The 16,191-nt window shown below is 36.6% G+C and overlaps 1 protein-coding gene across 1 annotated transcript in view; it reads right to left on the bottom strand.

Moving 5' to 3' along the window:
* Positions 1-56: 56 nt before the first annotated feature.
* LOC114486617 (uncharacterized) overlaps positions 57-16,191 on the bottom strand; it is a 323,771-nt gene continuing 307,636 nt past the window's right edge. The window contains exon 10 of the mRNA XM_055086212.1: positions 57-75. The gene's annotated coding sequence lies outside the window, so the exon portion shown is untranslated. The remainder of the gene's footprint in view (positions 76-16,191) is intronic.

Here is a 16,191-nt window from a genome sequence, read left to right as displayed (position 1 = left end):
GAAGATCCCACATGCCACGGAGCGGCTGGGCCCGTGAGCCATGGCCGCTGAGCCTGCTCGTCTGGAGCCTGTGCTCTGCAGCGGGAGAGGCCACAACAGTGAGAGGCCCGCATACAGAAAAAAAAAAAAAAAAAAAAAAAAAAGATATTTCTGTACACAGGAAAGGGAAACGATGGTGTAAGAACAGAAGCAAGTATTACATTTATTAAACATCAAAACATAACAAAATATATTAGAATATACATTTTAACAATATTTGAAAGAAAAGTCATTGAGCCATCACATAATATGAAAATAATACTTTAAGAAGCTGGGAACAAAATCATAGATTATATTTTTAAAGGATATAATAGGAGAGAACAATATAAATTTATGACATGAAATTATAACTCATAAAACTTCAAGCTGAATAATAATATACAGGATTATACAAATCAAAAACTGGTTTCAAAAAAGAAATGAAAATAACAACACTAGTAGGACACTTCATCATAACTCTCAGTCCCTGTTAACTCAAGCAAAACAAAAATGAATAAAGATGTGGGTAGAGAATCAGGATACTTTGGCCAATAACAGAAAGCAGAACTCAAAACAGTATAAAAATCAGGAAAAACATTGCTTTATTTCTTTTTTCTTGGTCTTTAATAAGAGGAAGTTTGAAAGACATGCAATGACTCTGTGATGTCAGAAGAGACCAAGGTATCTTTAATCTTCTATTCTGCAATTTTCCCTGTGGCTAAATCCCCTCCTGGTTGCAAGATTAAAATCACACTTATCATCCACACATGCAGACAGGGCAATGTCCTGGGAAAGGAAAAGTATAATTAATTCCTTATTCATCTCTCTCTCTTTTCTTTTTGACTGAAAAAATCTTTTATAATCAAAATCCCTCCAGCAGAATTCTCTTCAACTTGTTCATTCCATCAGCAGAGACAACTTACTATTATACAATAAAAATAAAGTAAACATTCTGCTAATAAAGTTAGGAAAATAAAACAAAATAAATGTAAGAAAGACTAGGAATTAATAAAGATGAAAGAAGAAAGTATTGATTTTTTTAAACTGCAAAAAACAGAATGAAAAATAATACCCATATACATTTTGCTAGGAATCAAACCAGTAATAGACAAAACTATTAGTGTAATAGTAATGAAAATGTATGACTTTGAAATTAGAAATAAAAACGGAGGTATAACTAGGGCTGTAGAGCATTTTTTTAAGTTATAAAAGGTATGTAGCAAAACATATATATATAAAAATATATGTATATATAAAATATATATATATATAAAATGAACAAATAGAGGAAAAAAAATACTTTTCTATCCTACTAGCAACTGTCAGTTTAAAAACACAAGAGCAAAAGGTCCAGAGCAACAGGAACTCTTATAAATTGTAGTTAAATGTGGAAAATGGTAAATCACTTTGGAAATATAGGATATGTGTGAAGGTGAGCATACACATTCCCAGCAATTCCACTCTTAAATACAGAGCTAACAGAAATCTATACGCCAAGCAACATATAAAAGTATGTTTAGAGCCACCAAACTGAAAACAATCCAAATGCCACCTACTGTAGAACGAGTAAACTGGTTTATACATAAAATAGAATTCTGTATAACAATTAGAAAGAACTATAGCTGAACCTGACAACAAAGCAGAAATATAATGTTGGGCACAAGAAGCCAGACTTAGAAATATGCATGCTCTCTGATTCCAGCTACATGACCTTCAAAATCAGGCAATCTAGTCTACAGTGAGAAAAGTTAGAATAGTGGTTACCCTAGAGGGACTTAATGACTAGAAGGGGCCTTGGAGAGGCATCTGGGGTCCTGGTAATATTCTCTATCTTAATCTGGATGCACATTACCTGAGTGTATTTATTTTGTAGAAATTCATTGAGCTGTACATTTATTATTTTGCACACTTCTCTACATATGTTAGACTTGATTTTTTTTAATTACTTAAAAATCTCCAAATGACTTGGTTTCAAAATCTTCCACCACTTACTAGATGTATTGCCCTGGGCAAGATATAAAGCCTCTTCAAGCCTCAGCTTCCCCATGTCTGCATCTCTGGATAATGACTGTTCCCTCTTTATATGGTTGTTGAGTGGATTAGATAAGATCATTCATGTAAAATACTCAGCACAGTGTTTGGCATCTAGTAATCACTGAGTAGTTGATAGTATAATTGAAAATTATTGGCAATTTATTTATAAAGCCTATAAAAAGGAAATGGTAACATTTTCCTGAAGGACTTAAATGACTTGAATATATTCAGAAATTCCACATTTACAGATATTATGTAGATAGATGTTTATAGGTGATATTTAATGTGTTTGTAAATAGGCTCAGGAATACATAGGAATATTTCCTATTTTAAATAGCACATTTATATAATTTTTTATTGAGGTATAATTGACATATAGCATTATATTAGTTTCAGGTGTGCAACATAGTAATTTGATATTTGTACACATTGCGAAATGATCACCACATAAGTAGTAAGTATAGGTAACATCCATCACCATACTTTTATAATCTTTTTTCTTATGATGAGAACTTTTAAGATCTACTCTCTTAGCAACTTTCAGGTATGCAATACAGTATTTTTTACTATAGTCACCATGCTGTACATGACATCCCCATGGAATATAATTTTAATAAAAATTCCAAATGGCCTATTTTGGGAACTAAGGCAAAATTATTCTCAAGTTAATTGAAATGGGTAGAAATAACCAGTCAATGGTTGGGAGTAACCGGTACCCAGGGCAGGGGTTACATTTGTGATGATTTCCCTGTTTGGCAGTGCCGAGCCGAGTTTCTCAATAAGTAATTTTCTAAGCCAGAAAGAAAGGAGAACATGAAGATGTAGATGTAATCTATGAGATCACTGCTTATGCCCAAGTTCAGATAGACCATAAATGATGTTTCCAAATGAAGCATTTGGAAATCTGGCCTTCCAAAAATAAAAATCGAATTTTGGCAAAATACAGAAGTTGAAGGGGGGAACTTGGGTACATCCCCAATATGTATACCTGTGAATTACTATCAAGATTTTAAAAATAATCTCTTATGTGAAGGAAGTCAGTTTCCAAATGCAATAATAATTTATAATGATGAAAGCTTAAAAGCAACCTGAATGTTCAAAAGTAGGAGGTTTACTTAATTGGATTATTATAATCTTTATAATTTATTATAACTACATAATATTAATTGAATTATTTAAAAATCAGAATTATTTACTAATCTTTAAATATCTGATAACATGAAAACATTGCTGACATATTCTAACTAAACAAAATTAGCAAATTCTATGTGCAAAAATATGCACTTTATAAATATTTGCAAAGATAGAGGCTAAGAAAAGATACAGTAAAGTCCTTAAAAGTAGTTATTTGTGTGTAGTGGAAGTATAAATACATTTTCAGTTGTGTTTTTTGTTTTCTATGTTTTCTGAACTGAACATATATTACTTTATTAATTAGAAAATTTTAAAGATGCTCTTTTCCTAAAGTAAGAGAAGAGAGCTAGAAAAACCACAGAACAACACCAAGTACTTGTCAGATATATGGCCACCCTGATGTCTGGTCTTGTTCCTTTTCACCATGATTAACCTAGTCAAGTCATTTAACTTCTCTGTTTTTATAAATGTAAAATAACAAGATCATTAAATTAGTTCTTACCTATCTAGGGACAGAGTAAGTAAGCCTTTAAAGCTATACATAGTAAAATTCCCAAAAGGAGGCCAAATGAGGGAAAAGAGCTGTAAAATTTTAGAACTGCAAGGAAAAATAAAGATAATAAAAAACAAACAAACAAAAAATAATCCACTATAGCTCTCTTTCTTGTCTGAGTTTGATGTTTTATGTGAGATAATAGTGCAAGCCAGTAGCAGAACTGCAATAAAGCTCTCAAATTATTAACAATAACTCATATTCAAATAACTCTGTTTTTAAATAGTAATGCATGTGGGATCTAATTCCAACTAGATCTCACATGCCGCATCTAAGGGTTCACATGCTGCCACTAAAGACCCCACGTGCCACAGCAAAGATCCCACGTGCGGCATCTAAGACCTGGCGCAGCCACATAAATAAATAAATAAATATTTTTAAAAGTAAAATAAAATAGTAATGTAATTACAACTTCTTTTCAAAAGTCACTACTTTTCATTATTATTTATTTATTAATATTTCAGCCACTCACTCCACAGGTATTTACTCAGTGCCTAATATGCTCCCAGCTCCAGGCTGTTATGTTGGGGCTGCAGTAATGAGTGAGTCTCTGTTCAGAGCATCTGAGGATGGTAAGTAACAGAGCACCCACCGTACCAAACACTGGGTGCTCCTGAACATTATCCCACATGACAGTGGAAGTCACAGGCACTTGTACCGAGAGCCCCATGGTGCAGCAAATAGGAAACAAGCAGAGAGGTGCTGGGAGGTGAGTCGTGCTGGCCATCGTCCTTTGTCTGGCTTCCATTTAGGACTAACACTAAAACATGCATGACAAGTTAACTTTAATCCTAAACTTGAAGATCTCCCAAATCTGGTTGCTTGATTTATTTGATATTCATTTCACATTCCCGTTTTCTGAAACAAAGTCCACACTAAGCCCTAAAACAGGTCTTTGGTGTTTTAGTATTATTAATAAATCAGTATTTATTAATAATAATAGCTTTTGCTATCTAATTAAGATCATTGAAAATTTTTAAAGTCATCTTCCTGAATTCTAGACTCAGCTGTTTCTTTCTACATTACCAACTAAGCCTTTAAGAGGACAGAAGAGTATTCTTCTTTGGGTTTTTTAATTTAGGGCATGTTATGACATGATCTTGTGTTTTGACTGTTCATTCTTATTTTGTAAATAATAGGGTAATATAAATTTTAACCAGTTATAATAATTGTTAATTTATCCATTTCAAAAAGTCTTTACAGAATAAACTACTTAACATTATATAATTGCATTAATTAGCATTACAATATTCTACTGAAAATACTCTCTATAAGAATCTCTGATAGGCCTTCCCCAACACACATGACTACTTCAGCTGGAGAAAGTATAGATAGCCTATTTTAGACTTCCCTAGCTCACTCCCATGCTTTGACTTAAATATTTACAAAAAGAAAATCGGTGGGGTAAAATTAAGATACAAACAAAATTAAAAAGATCTTAATTGCTCCATTCAATTAATTTTAAAATTGTATAGACACATTCATAGCCACGATCCATATTTGCAAATCCCTCCTCCAAAGGCGAGAAACCTGGCTCCCGTTTCATTAATAAATTTCCTTATTTGAGTAATGCCCCTGTATGTAACCAGTCATCCATCTGCCAACACCTCTTCCCTCACAAAGATGCCCTCCTCACCTCACTTGGGCTCCCAACTCCCATAACGCAAAGGTTACCTCCATATGGTCACCGCACTTATGCTGCATTATCTCCAGCCATGCCTCCCTTCTTGTAGATGCCCTCTTCACCCTGCTGGGGTTCTTATGCCAGGTCACCCTATTACATGAGTGCCTCATTACCCTGCCCGGGCTCTGACCTCTGCTCTGGGATACTGTGGCTCTCCCCAGTCTCTGCTGGTTTGGATGCCTTCTGTTCTCTTTCTGATCTAATGGCTTTAGAGCTAATGTTTTCAAGAAGGGAAAAGAAGAGGAAGTGCTCATTGTAATTTTAATTTTAATTTTCCTGATGACTAGTCGTGGTGACCACTGTTTCATGTTTATTCCATCACACATATTCTTTTATAGAATATCTATTCAAATATTTTACATATTTTAAATTGGATTATTTTATGTGTTGACTTGTAGGTGTAATTAATATATTGTTGATGTACTACTTCTTCAGTTATTGATACATGTGCTGCTAATGTTTTTCCCATCTGTGGCATGTCTATTGATTTTCTTAGTGATGTTTTTGTTGAGCATAATTTTTCAATTTATCTTTCTTTTAAAAGTTAGTGGCTTTGGGTTTTGTTTGTTTGTTTGTTGAAGAAATATTTGCCTTTCCCAAGGTCACAAAGATACTCTTCTACATTTTCTTCTGTAAGTTTTATGGTTGTGAATTTTATGTTTAGATCTATGAACCACCTCAAAAATTTGGAGGGTAAGAAGTTAGATAGTAGTTAAGATTTATGTTTCCATATTGATATCCAGTTGTTCTAGCAATATTTGTTGAAAATATTATCCTTTTTATTGAATTTCCCGGGTACCTTTTCCCAAAAGTCAGTTGACTACCTATGTGGGAGTTGATTTCTGGTCTCTATCTTGGTGCCAATACAACACTCTGCTGATTAATATAGGAATATGGTAGGTTTTAAAATCAAATAGGGTAAGTACTCTAACTCTGTGTTTTGTCAAACTTGTTCTTACTATTTTAGATCAAGTCTTAGAAGCTGCTTCTAGTTCCCTTCCACATGGCCCTCTCCATAGGCAGTTCATGGCATGGCTGTTTGCTTCTCTAAGACCAGTAGGAGAATCATTCTAGTATATGCAGGCAAGACAGTGACCTAAGGAGCCAGCCATGGTTTCTGCCCACACTCAAAGGGAGGAATTATACAGGGCACAGCACATTGGGGTCAACTTAGGTTGTGTCTGCCACAAGATCTTACATTTATTCTTGAGCATTGTATAATTTCTGATCCAATAGAAATGATTTTTAAGATTTCATTTTCTAATTTTTTGTTACAAATATATACAAATATCATTGCTTTTTGTTTTTAGAACTTATATTCTGTGAACTTTCTGTATTCATTTACTAGTTCTAGCACTTTTCTTGTAGATTCCATAGGGGTTTCTATGTAAGCAATCATGCTATCTGCAAATAACATAATTCTACTTCATCTTTTCCTATTGTCATGTCTTTTCTTTCTTTTTCTTTTCCTACTCTACTTTCTAGAACTGCAATGTTGAATGGGAGTGGTGAGAATGGGTATCCTTGTCGTCTTCCTGATCCTTGAGGAAAAGGTTTTACTATTTCAATATTAAGTGTATGTTAGACATATTTTTTTTCACAGATGCCCTTTATCAAGGTAAGGAAGCTCCTTTAACTCCTTCCCTTGTTGGCTGAACATTTTTCACTGTAAATTTGTTATTGATTTTTGTCACAACTTTTTTCTGCTTATACTGCATGGAACAGTGACAAGCCGTCCTCGCTAAAACCTGCTCATATTGCATATTTCTGAGCTAAATAAACAATTGTTGTTTTAGACTACTAATTTGGGAGGGTTGATTATGCAGCAGTAGATAATTGGAAAGTTTTTGTACCCAAATGTGGGTGCTATCATAATAAAAACCTAAAGTATGTGTCCTTGGTTTGGGGGCATGCTGTGTAAATACAGGAACTTAGTGTTTCAGGATAGGCAAGTCTAGCATGCTCCAGCAACTGAATAAAGCACAGCGTAGCCATAACAGAGTGGGTGAAGGGGATGGAGTTGGAGCTGATGCTGGAGAGGTAAGTGGGGTTAGATCATAAGGGGTATTTGAGGCAATGTAAAGAGTTTGGATTCCATTCTTCTCACAATGGAAAGCCATCGGAAAGTTTTCCCATTAAATACAGAACTGATGAGATCTAATTGAAGTTTTGAAAAAGACACTATTAAAAAGCTGTTTTATAAATAATGAATTATAAGAGTAGACAAAGGGAGACTAACTAGAAGACAGGTTATGTAATCCAGGTATGAGATGGGGGAGTCTAGGACTAGAGTGTTGCTGGAGGAGGAGATGGGAAATGGTAACTTTATTTTAAGGATGTTAATAAAGACATAATTTCATGGGGCTTCCCTGGTCGCGCAGTGGTTAAGAATCTGCCTGCCAATGCAGGGGACACGGGTTCAAGCCCGGGTCCGGGAAAATCCCACATGCCACGGAGCAACTAAGCCCGTGCGCTGCAACTAAGCCCGTGCGCCGCAACTACTGAGCCTGCGCTCTAGAGCCTGTGAGCCACAACTACTGAAGCCCGCGCATCTAGAGCCCGTGCTCCTCAACAAGAGAAGCCACCGCAATGAGAAGCCCGCGCACCGCAACGAAGAGCAGCCCCCGCTCGCTGTAACTAGAGAGAAGCTGGCGTGCAGCAACGAAGACCCAATGCAGCCAAAAATGAATAAATAAAAATTTTTTTTAAAAGACATAATTTCCTGCATTCTATTTGTTACTCCTCTGTTACTCAGGGTTCTCTTTAGGAATATCCATGCAAGTAAACTCTTTAAGACTTCAATAACTGACAATTGTGTTTCCATTTTTTCTTTGCCTAAGAGAAAGCTCATGGCCAAATTAGTGGCTCAACCTTGGGAAGTTGTAGTGTGTCTATCTGTGTACTATTTTTCCCATTGCTCTCATTCATTTCCTATTTCTATCATTGTTTTCTCTAGCCTGATTTTTAAATTTTGCTTTAGATTGCCCATATGGTTTTTAAGTGGCCTCAAATTCTATATAGAATCCAGTGGTATACAAACATGTATTAAGTAACTTTAAGTGTATGAGTCTAGACACCATGGTTGTTTCAATCTTTGGTAAATAAAGATGGGAAAGACACTAGACTGAGATTGGCATGGTCTATCCTGGACCCAATTGCCTACCACTATTTTCTTGAACTAGTCCCATGCATGCGAGGTGAGCAGCCCCTGTCACATGGAGAGAGTTTGGTGGCAAGACATGGCTCTGGGCCATGTTATCTCCAAAACCAAGATGGTAGTCACTCTGGTGATTAATGATGGAAGATAGCTTTTCCAGCTGGCTACCTGGAAGAATGGTAAGGCAAGATGGCAGGAGCACAGCAGGTTGGAAGTCTGTTTTTGAGCACAGATAGCCACAGCCTGAGGAATTCTCAGGTCTAACAGGGGGACATTTTGTGGGGTTAACCTCTGACAACAATAAAACTAGTGTATGTTCAGATAATAGTAACTTAGATAAGACACAAAGAAGAAAGACAAGAGAAGGAGGAGGGAGCAAAGAGGAGGAGGAGGAGGAGGAGAAGGAGAGGTTGGAGAAGGAGGAAGAGGAGAAGTTGTAAATCTGTCTGTACCTACCTACACTACCGCTCTGTATAAGCACTCCTCTCATTTGTAAATGTTTCAGTGTGGGTTTTTTCCCTGTATACTTTCCCAAATGAATGCTAGCCTAGATGTTTCAGAATGAATTATGACTTTTTCTGCATTTAAGCCTATAATCCTGCCCTTTCAATTTGTACGTGAGAAACATAGACCTATTAAGAATAGGATGACATGACCGCCCACCCTAAGGTCATTGTTCTTTTCTGAAGAGGCAGCCTTTGATATAAACAACTTTGTAAAGCAAAACACAGATACTTTCATCTGCCAGATCCAATGTAGTAATTTAATAGCCATGAGATTATTTAAATAAGTAAAGTCTGTAAAAATATCATTATAAAGCCATTAGTTTCAGTATTTACTTAGAAAGTAACATTGACTCTGACAGAAACAATGATCTGGGATTTGCTTGAAAATTATGTTCTCATACATGGGGAAACGTTTTGCCTGGTGCCTGTTATAAGCAAAGAATAAAAAGGCATAAGAAACAATGATGATTTACCAGTTAATATTACAAATATTCCACAACTATATACCACACTTATTTCTATGTAGATATTTATGCCAATGATTTTCCTTCTCTTCTAGATAGTCCCTTTTCTTTAAAGAAAACCTAGTATGCTAGCACTACCGTGACTAAGATCTTTACGAATGTTACAACCTCAGTTGAGCTTTATCTCTTCTGAACACCACACAATCCTTAGACTACAATAGATAATTTCATTATATACTCTTTGGTACAGTGTTTATTGTTCATATGAGTTTGTTGTATCTTCCCCCAGTGTTATTGAAATGTCTGCAATGACGATACCCAGGTCTTAATAGATCTTAATAACCTATGTAGAACATATGCCTATATACTACTATAAAAATTAAACTATTTTAAAATCTTTTTTTTTAAAAAGCCAGAATAGCAATGTATACATTGCATGGTTAAAAAAGAAAACAAAAAGCTGTCAAAGGTACCAACACACTCAAAGTCACTGGACCAGCCAGTCTCCCCACAATAACAGCAATGTTAATGACACTACTGGTTGAGTGTTTACTATGTCACACACTGCCTAGCACTTCACATAGATTAACTCCCTCAGTCCTCACAACAACCCATGGCTTGGTTACTATTATAATTTTTGTTATTAGGCACACCTACTTGGAAATTCATATCATCATCAGGTACTTTTAAAATTAGTTTATGATGATAAGTAACGGCAACATGAACTGCAATACCCTGATGTCAGTGTGGCATCCTCTTTCCCTAGGCAGAGAGCAGGCTGACGTGACCCAATCTTCCTAAACAAAAAGCCAAAAATTTACAAGTGATGATCATGACCTAGAACAAAGACAGTTCTAAAATCTAATGGTTCATGGCCACAGGAAAACATGTCCTGATCCATCTCACAATAGAGAATGTCTTACCAATGAGAGTAGAATAGTTGAAGTTCATTTCCACATTTACCTCTTCAGTAGGGACGGCTTCGCCCTTCAATACTTATTACCAGTTAATAATTTATGGGAGACGCAAGAGGGAAGAGATATGGGGACATATGTATATGTATAACTGATTCACTTTGTTATAAAGCAGACACTAACACACCATTGTATAGCAATTATACTCCGATAAAGATGCTAAAAAATAAAATAATTTATGGGGAGTGAGTGACAAACAGAAACAGGATTCGAGTCCATTTAATATTTTAAAAATTTTTTAATGATAAAAAGCAGTCTTTTTAAAGAAATTTAAGTAGCATATAGGAAAAGGCAGAATCAAGATGCTGATGCCAAACAGAACATGTTCAGAGGAAATATGAGGAATCCCTACCAAGCATTTCTCCCATGTCAGAGCACAGCATAGCATAGGGAAAAGGAAACGAGAGATGCAGCCATGACATCATAGTAGTTAAAAGCACAGAGTCTATTGTTGTGTCGGTGGAGGGACCGGGAGAACCTTTAACTAGCTTTACAGGACCGTGGTGCTCTTTTACTTCAAAGCCAAGGATGGGAAAATGGAGAGTGGAAACATAATATGTCTACTTTTCCTTCCCTAAGGAATGGGCTCCAATGCTGAACTTTTAAAATCTTTCTATCGTATTCTAGCAATATTTTTTTCCTTTACCCCACACATTACAAGTTGTGTGGAGAAACCGTCTCACTAAAAACTATTACTGAGATAACAAAAACCGGCTAATATATTGAATCTAGATTGCTTGAGTTTTCCAGTGGACTGCCCGACTTTGTCACTGCTATACAGCATATGGTACATTGGCATTACCTCAAACTCAGGGACTCCACAGGGACAGAGGAGAACCCCTTTTTAAGACTGAGTTGGCAGTGGAAGGTAGTGATGGGTCTTGGCCAAGCCTCTAGAAGGGATAGTATCCGTATTGAGAGAAGCTTTGAGACCGGGAGGCAGGGATACCCAGGCTCAGACCCTGGGATCCCTGGGACGTCCTCGCTAAGAGGTGGAGGGTCACTGCCTGGGCCACTGCAAATGCCCTTCGGGAAGGGTCCAAGGATCCTCAGCTTCAGACCCAGGGAATCCCTCCAGGTGCAGCTAGAGTCAATCCCTGATGCCTGCCTGATCCCTGTCGCTGCTTCGTACCCTCCAGTGTCACAGGAATGTTGCGACAGAGGCATCCTGCCTTAGCCTTTGTTTTCCGAACCTGTCACTGATTCCACATTGTGAGGACAGATCCCTTAATTCCCCCAGCGCTCAGCCTCAGGTTTGTTTGGGGGGAAATTCAGTGTCCGGCTACCCAAGTCTTTCGGTCCATTGTGTACAGTTGTTTGTATATCACTCTGCTCTTTGGGATGCACTCACTCTCACACTGCCCTGGCAAACTTGTATGGGTACACACACACACACACACACACACACACACGCGCGGGCGCGCGCGTGCGATATCTCACACACACGATATCTCATCTAAGAGAGGCTAAGGTTTTTTAAAATTACGCAGATAATCTGTTTCACCAGTTGGAATGAGTTGCAACGAAGATTGTTTGAACTACTGGGACTGGCTCTAATGGTCTGGGTTCGTTACAGCAAATTCCTATAATTCAGAATATTTATTTACACTAGTGTGACAACACATTAACAAAAATGGAGCAGTCTGAATTGTATAAAGTGAACTAAAGAGGAAGAAAAGTGACATGGATATATTTTGCAAATGTCACATTAGTTAAAAAACAGGTATGATTGATTTTATTGTTTTAAAGTGGGCATTCTTCAGTTTCCAGACCTCTTTATGTATATTTTTATCCTTTTCTTTTCTCTGTTTTTGCCAAATAAGGTGTCATTTTGGTCCTTTGTTGGTAGAGATTATGTTTAAATGCAACCAATCAGGCCCTAAGTGCAAACAAGTTCTGTCTTGGTGCTTATCACCATTTTAATATTATTTTTGCTTTTCTAACTTTGCTCTTAGGAACATAAATCTGTTTGTAGCTTTATGGTAATGGAGTATTTCTAGTCACATACAGTCAAAAATTTTTTTACATTGTACAAGTGAAGAATGTTTTCAGGGTTAAAGGATTGGTATTAATGTATAGAGAGTAAAATTATTGCAAAATTTTAAAATGATTTTTTTCTTAACTTGGTGTTCTTTTTAAATACTCTTTGGAAAATATAAAAAAATGATAACTCTTTAGTCAGAATAAGCCCATGTGTTAACATTGTTTCTTTTAGATTTTATAATAGAGTTGATTATAAATATTTATGACCTCAAGCTCTTACTATTTTAGTTGTTTTAAAAGAATGGGGAATGGCTCACAAACTTTTTTTTTTTCATCCTTTATGTGAATTCCACTGTTGACTGGCCGTGTATATTTGTGTGAGTGTACTATCTCTTGTTCCCTGTTACCAGACTAAACCGACCAGCCGTGGGTTTATCCTGTCATCATTCTTATGCTCAAATACTTAAAAGGGTTCTCTTTTCCCAACAGTCTCAGGGTTTCCACTGACATACAGTAGAATCACAGCTCAGAAGGTGGGTGGGTTTTAAGGGCTCTGCTTAGGATGGAATTGAGCATGCTCAAAATGATCCTTGAAAATCTCTGAAATGGCCAATAAAGTTCTCTATATAATCTTACAATTAGAATACCTGTAGAGTGATACAGGGGTATGAATATTTTATGAATATAGTAAGTAAAATATAGAATAAAAAACTACAAGTCAAAAAAAAAAAAAAGCACAAAGTCTAAAGCCAGTCTGCCCCAGTTCAGACCACAGCTCCACCACTGGCTGTCCACATGACCTTGTACAAGTTCCTCAATTTCTCTGGGTCTCTATCTCTTCACTTATGAAATGGAATTTTTAAAAATTAATTTTTATTGGAGTATAGTTGACTTACAATGTTGTGTTAGTTTCTGCTGTACAGAAAAGTGAATCAGTTATACATATACATATATCCACTTTTTTAGATTCTTTTCCCATATAGGTATCAGAGAGTATTGAGTAGAGTTCCCTATGCTATACAGTAATTCCTTATTAGTTATCTATTTTATATATAGTAGTGTGTACATGTCAATCCCAATCTCCCAATTTATCCCTCCCCTACCCTTTCTCCCTTGTTAACCATAAATTTGTTATCTACATCTGTGACTCTTTCTGTTTTGTAAATAAGTTCATTTGTACCATGTTTTTAGATTCCACATGTAAGCAATATCATATGATATTTGTCTTTGTCTGTCTGACTTACTTCACTCTGTATGACAATCTCTATGTCCATCCATGTTGCTGCAAATGGCATTATTTCATTCTTTTTCATGGCTGAGTAATATTCCATTGTATATATATACCAGATCTTCTTTATCCATTCATCTGTTGATGGACATTTAGTTTGCTTCCATGTCCTGGCTATTGTAAATAGTGCTGCAATGAACATTGGGGTGCATGTATCTAAATGAAATAAAATAAAATGAGAATAATAATAATCCTATCTCTTAGAGTTTCAGTGAAAAGTAAATATATATAAATTTCTAGAACAATACCTAGAACATAGTAAGAGCTACATGTTGATAGTCAGTGAAAAGATAAACAAAACTGTGGTTTACATTGAAACGCTACTCGGCAGTAAAAACAGTGAACTCTTGACACATACAACATGGATGAATCTCAAAATCATTACACTAACTAAAAGAAACCAGACCAAAACAGGGTACTTATTGTATGATATCATTTATATAAAATTCTAGAAAATGGAAACTAATCTCAGATCAGTGGTTACCTGGGAACAGGTGGGGTTAGGGAGGGATTCCAAAGGGGCACAAACAGACTTTTGATAAGGATGGATATGTTCATAATCCTGAATAAGGTAATAGTTTCACAGGTATAGACATGTCAAAACATATCACATTTTACACTTTGAACATGTACAGATTGTTATATGTCAGTTATACCTCAATGAAGCTGTTTTTTTAAAAGTGTTTAGGCCAATGTGCAAGCACGCATGATCCCACATGAAGGGGACCCCAAGCTGAGAGACCTGGGGGTGGCACTCTAGGACCCCATTGGTAGAAAGGCAGCCCTGAAAGAACATTCCCCCTTCTGTAGCTGCTGAGGGCTGGTCTGCTACCACTTCTACTCCTGACTGTGGCATAAGAGAATCCTGGCAGATTGCTGTTGTTTTTTTTTAAGTATTTAGCATGTGGTAGGTACTTTCTTTTGATTCCAGTTATCCCCTGATTGGCTTTGCTTTTTTTTCTTTCTTTCTTTCCTGGTGAATCTCTAAAGTAGGGAAAACTTTGATCTCACAGGATAAATAGATTTGATCTCACAGGATAAATAGATTTGATCTCACAGGTCAAATTCTAATCTATAGGTAGTGCCTGCAGCGCACCGAGAAGTGTGGTAAAGTAGAACAATAGCCCCCAAAGATGTCCTCATCCTAATCCCGGCAACATGTACTACGCTTCCTGACATGGCAAAAGGGACTTTGCAGATGGATGAAGGTCATGGATCTTGAGATGGAGAGGTAACTCTGGATTATCTGGTGGGCCCAATCTAATCACATGGGTCCTTAGAAGTGAGAACATTTCCTGGCTATGGTCAGAGAGTGATAGCAGCGTGAGAAGGATTTGTTGCCTTGTGGCTGATTCTGAGATGTAGGGGGTTATGTTCATGGACTGGAGAGAGCCTTCCAGAAGTTGGAAAAGACAAGGAAATGAATTCTCCCCTTGCGTTTCCAAAAAGGAAAGCAACCCTGACAAAAGTGAGCTTAGTCCGGTGAGAACTGTTGGACTTCAGACCTATAGAACTGTAACATAATAAAATTGTGCTGTTTTAATCCATTAAAAAAAAGAGCTACATGTTACCTGTTATTTAAATTGTTTTGCATTTAAAAAATTTAGACATCTTTTTTAAAAAAATTGTTTAAAGCTATATCAAGACCATTTTCATATATTAAATGATATGGAAATCTAGTTTGGTTTTTGCCTGAAATTTCCTAAGGCTTACTGTTAGCCATTAAACTATACCATTCTCCAAAATAATAAAATAAAATAAAGCTTTTTCACTATTTTTAAGATTCCGGACCGGGGCACGAACCCGTGTCTCCTGCATCGGCAGGCGGACTCTCAACCACTGCGCCACCAGGGAAGCCCAAGATTCTCTTTAAACTAATATTATCTTTCTCATTCCTAATGAATAGATTTTAAGAGATGAAAATACAAGTTTTAAGCAGGTTTGCTGACTAACTGCTGAGCTTTGGCTAAGTGGGTAACTTTGCTGTTATCACAGTCTGAGGTAAATGGCTAACACTCCAGTTCTTAGTTGCCTCTGGTGTTTGAAGATGCCCCTGTGCTGTCTTAAGACCTTTTCTTGGCAGTGTTTATTTTAATGTTTTTTATTCCCAAATTTAGGATAGTTTAAGATTAATGAACATTCAAATGCTAGAAGAAGCCAGATTTTAGCAGTTGTCTTAGCCAGCTTGGCCCACCAGAACAAAATACCACAAACTGGGTGGCTTAAACAACAGAAATTTATTTTCTCACAGTTTTGGAGGCTGGAATCAGATATCAGGGTGCCAGTGTGGTCAGATTCTGGTGAAAGCCCTCTTGCTGGCTTGCATGTGTTCTCACATTAGTGGGAGAGAGAGAGAGAGAGAGAGAGAGAGAGAGAGAGAGAGAGAGAGAGAGAGA

The sequence above is a fragment of the Physeter macrocephalus genome, chromosome 7 (assembly GCF_002837175.3).
Source record: "Physeter macrocephalus isolate SW-GA chromosome 7, ASM283717v5, whole genome shotgun sequence".
NCBI classification, from domain to species: domain Eukaryota; kingdom Metazoa; phylum Chordata; class Mammalia; order Artiodactyla; family Physeteridae; genus Physeter; species Physeter macrocephalus.
Note: the sequence above shows the minus strand (reverse complement) of the source record. Positions and strands in the feature narration are given on the sequence as shown.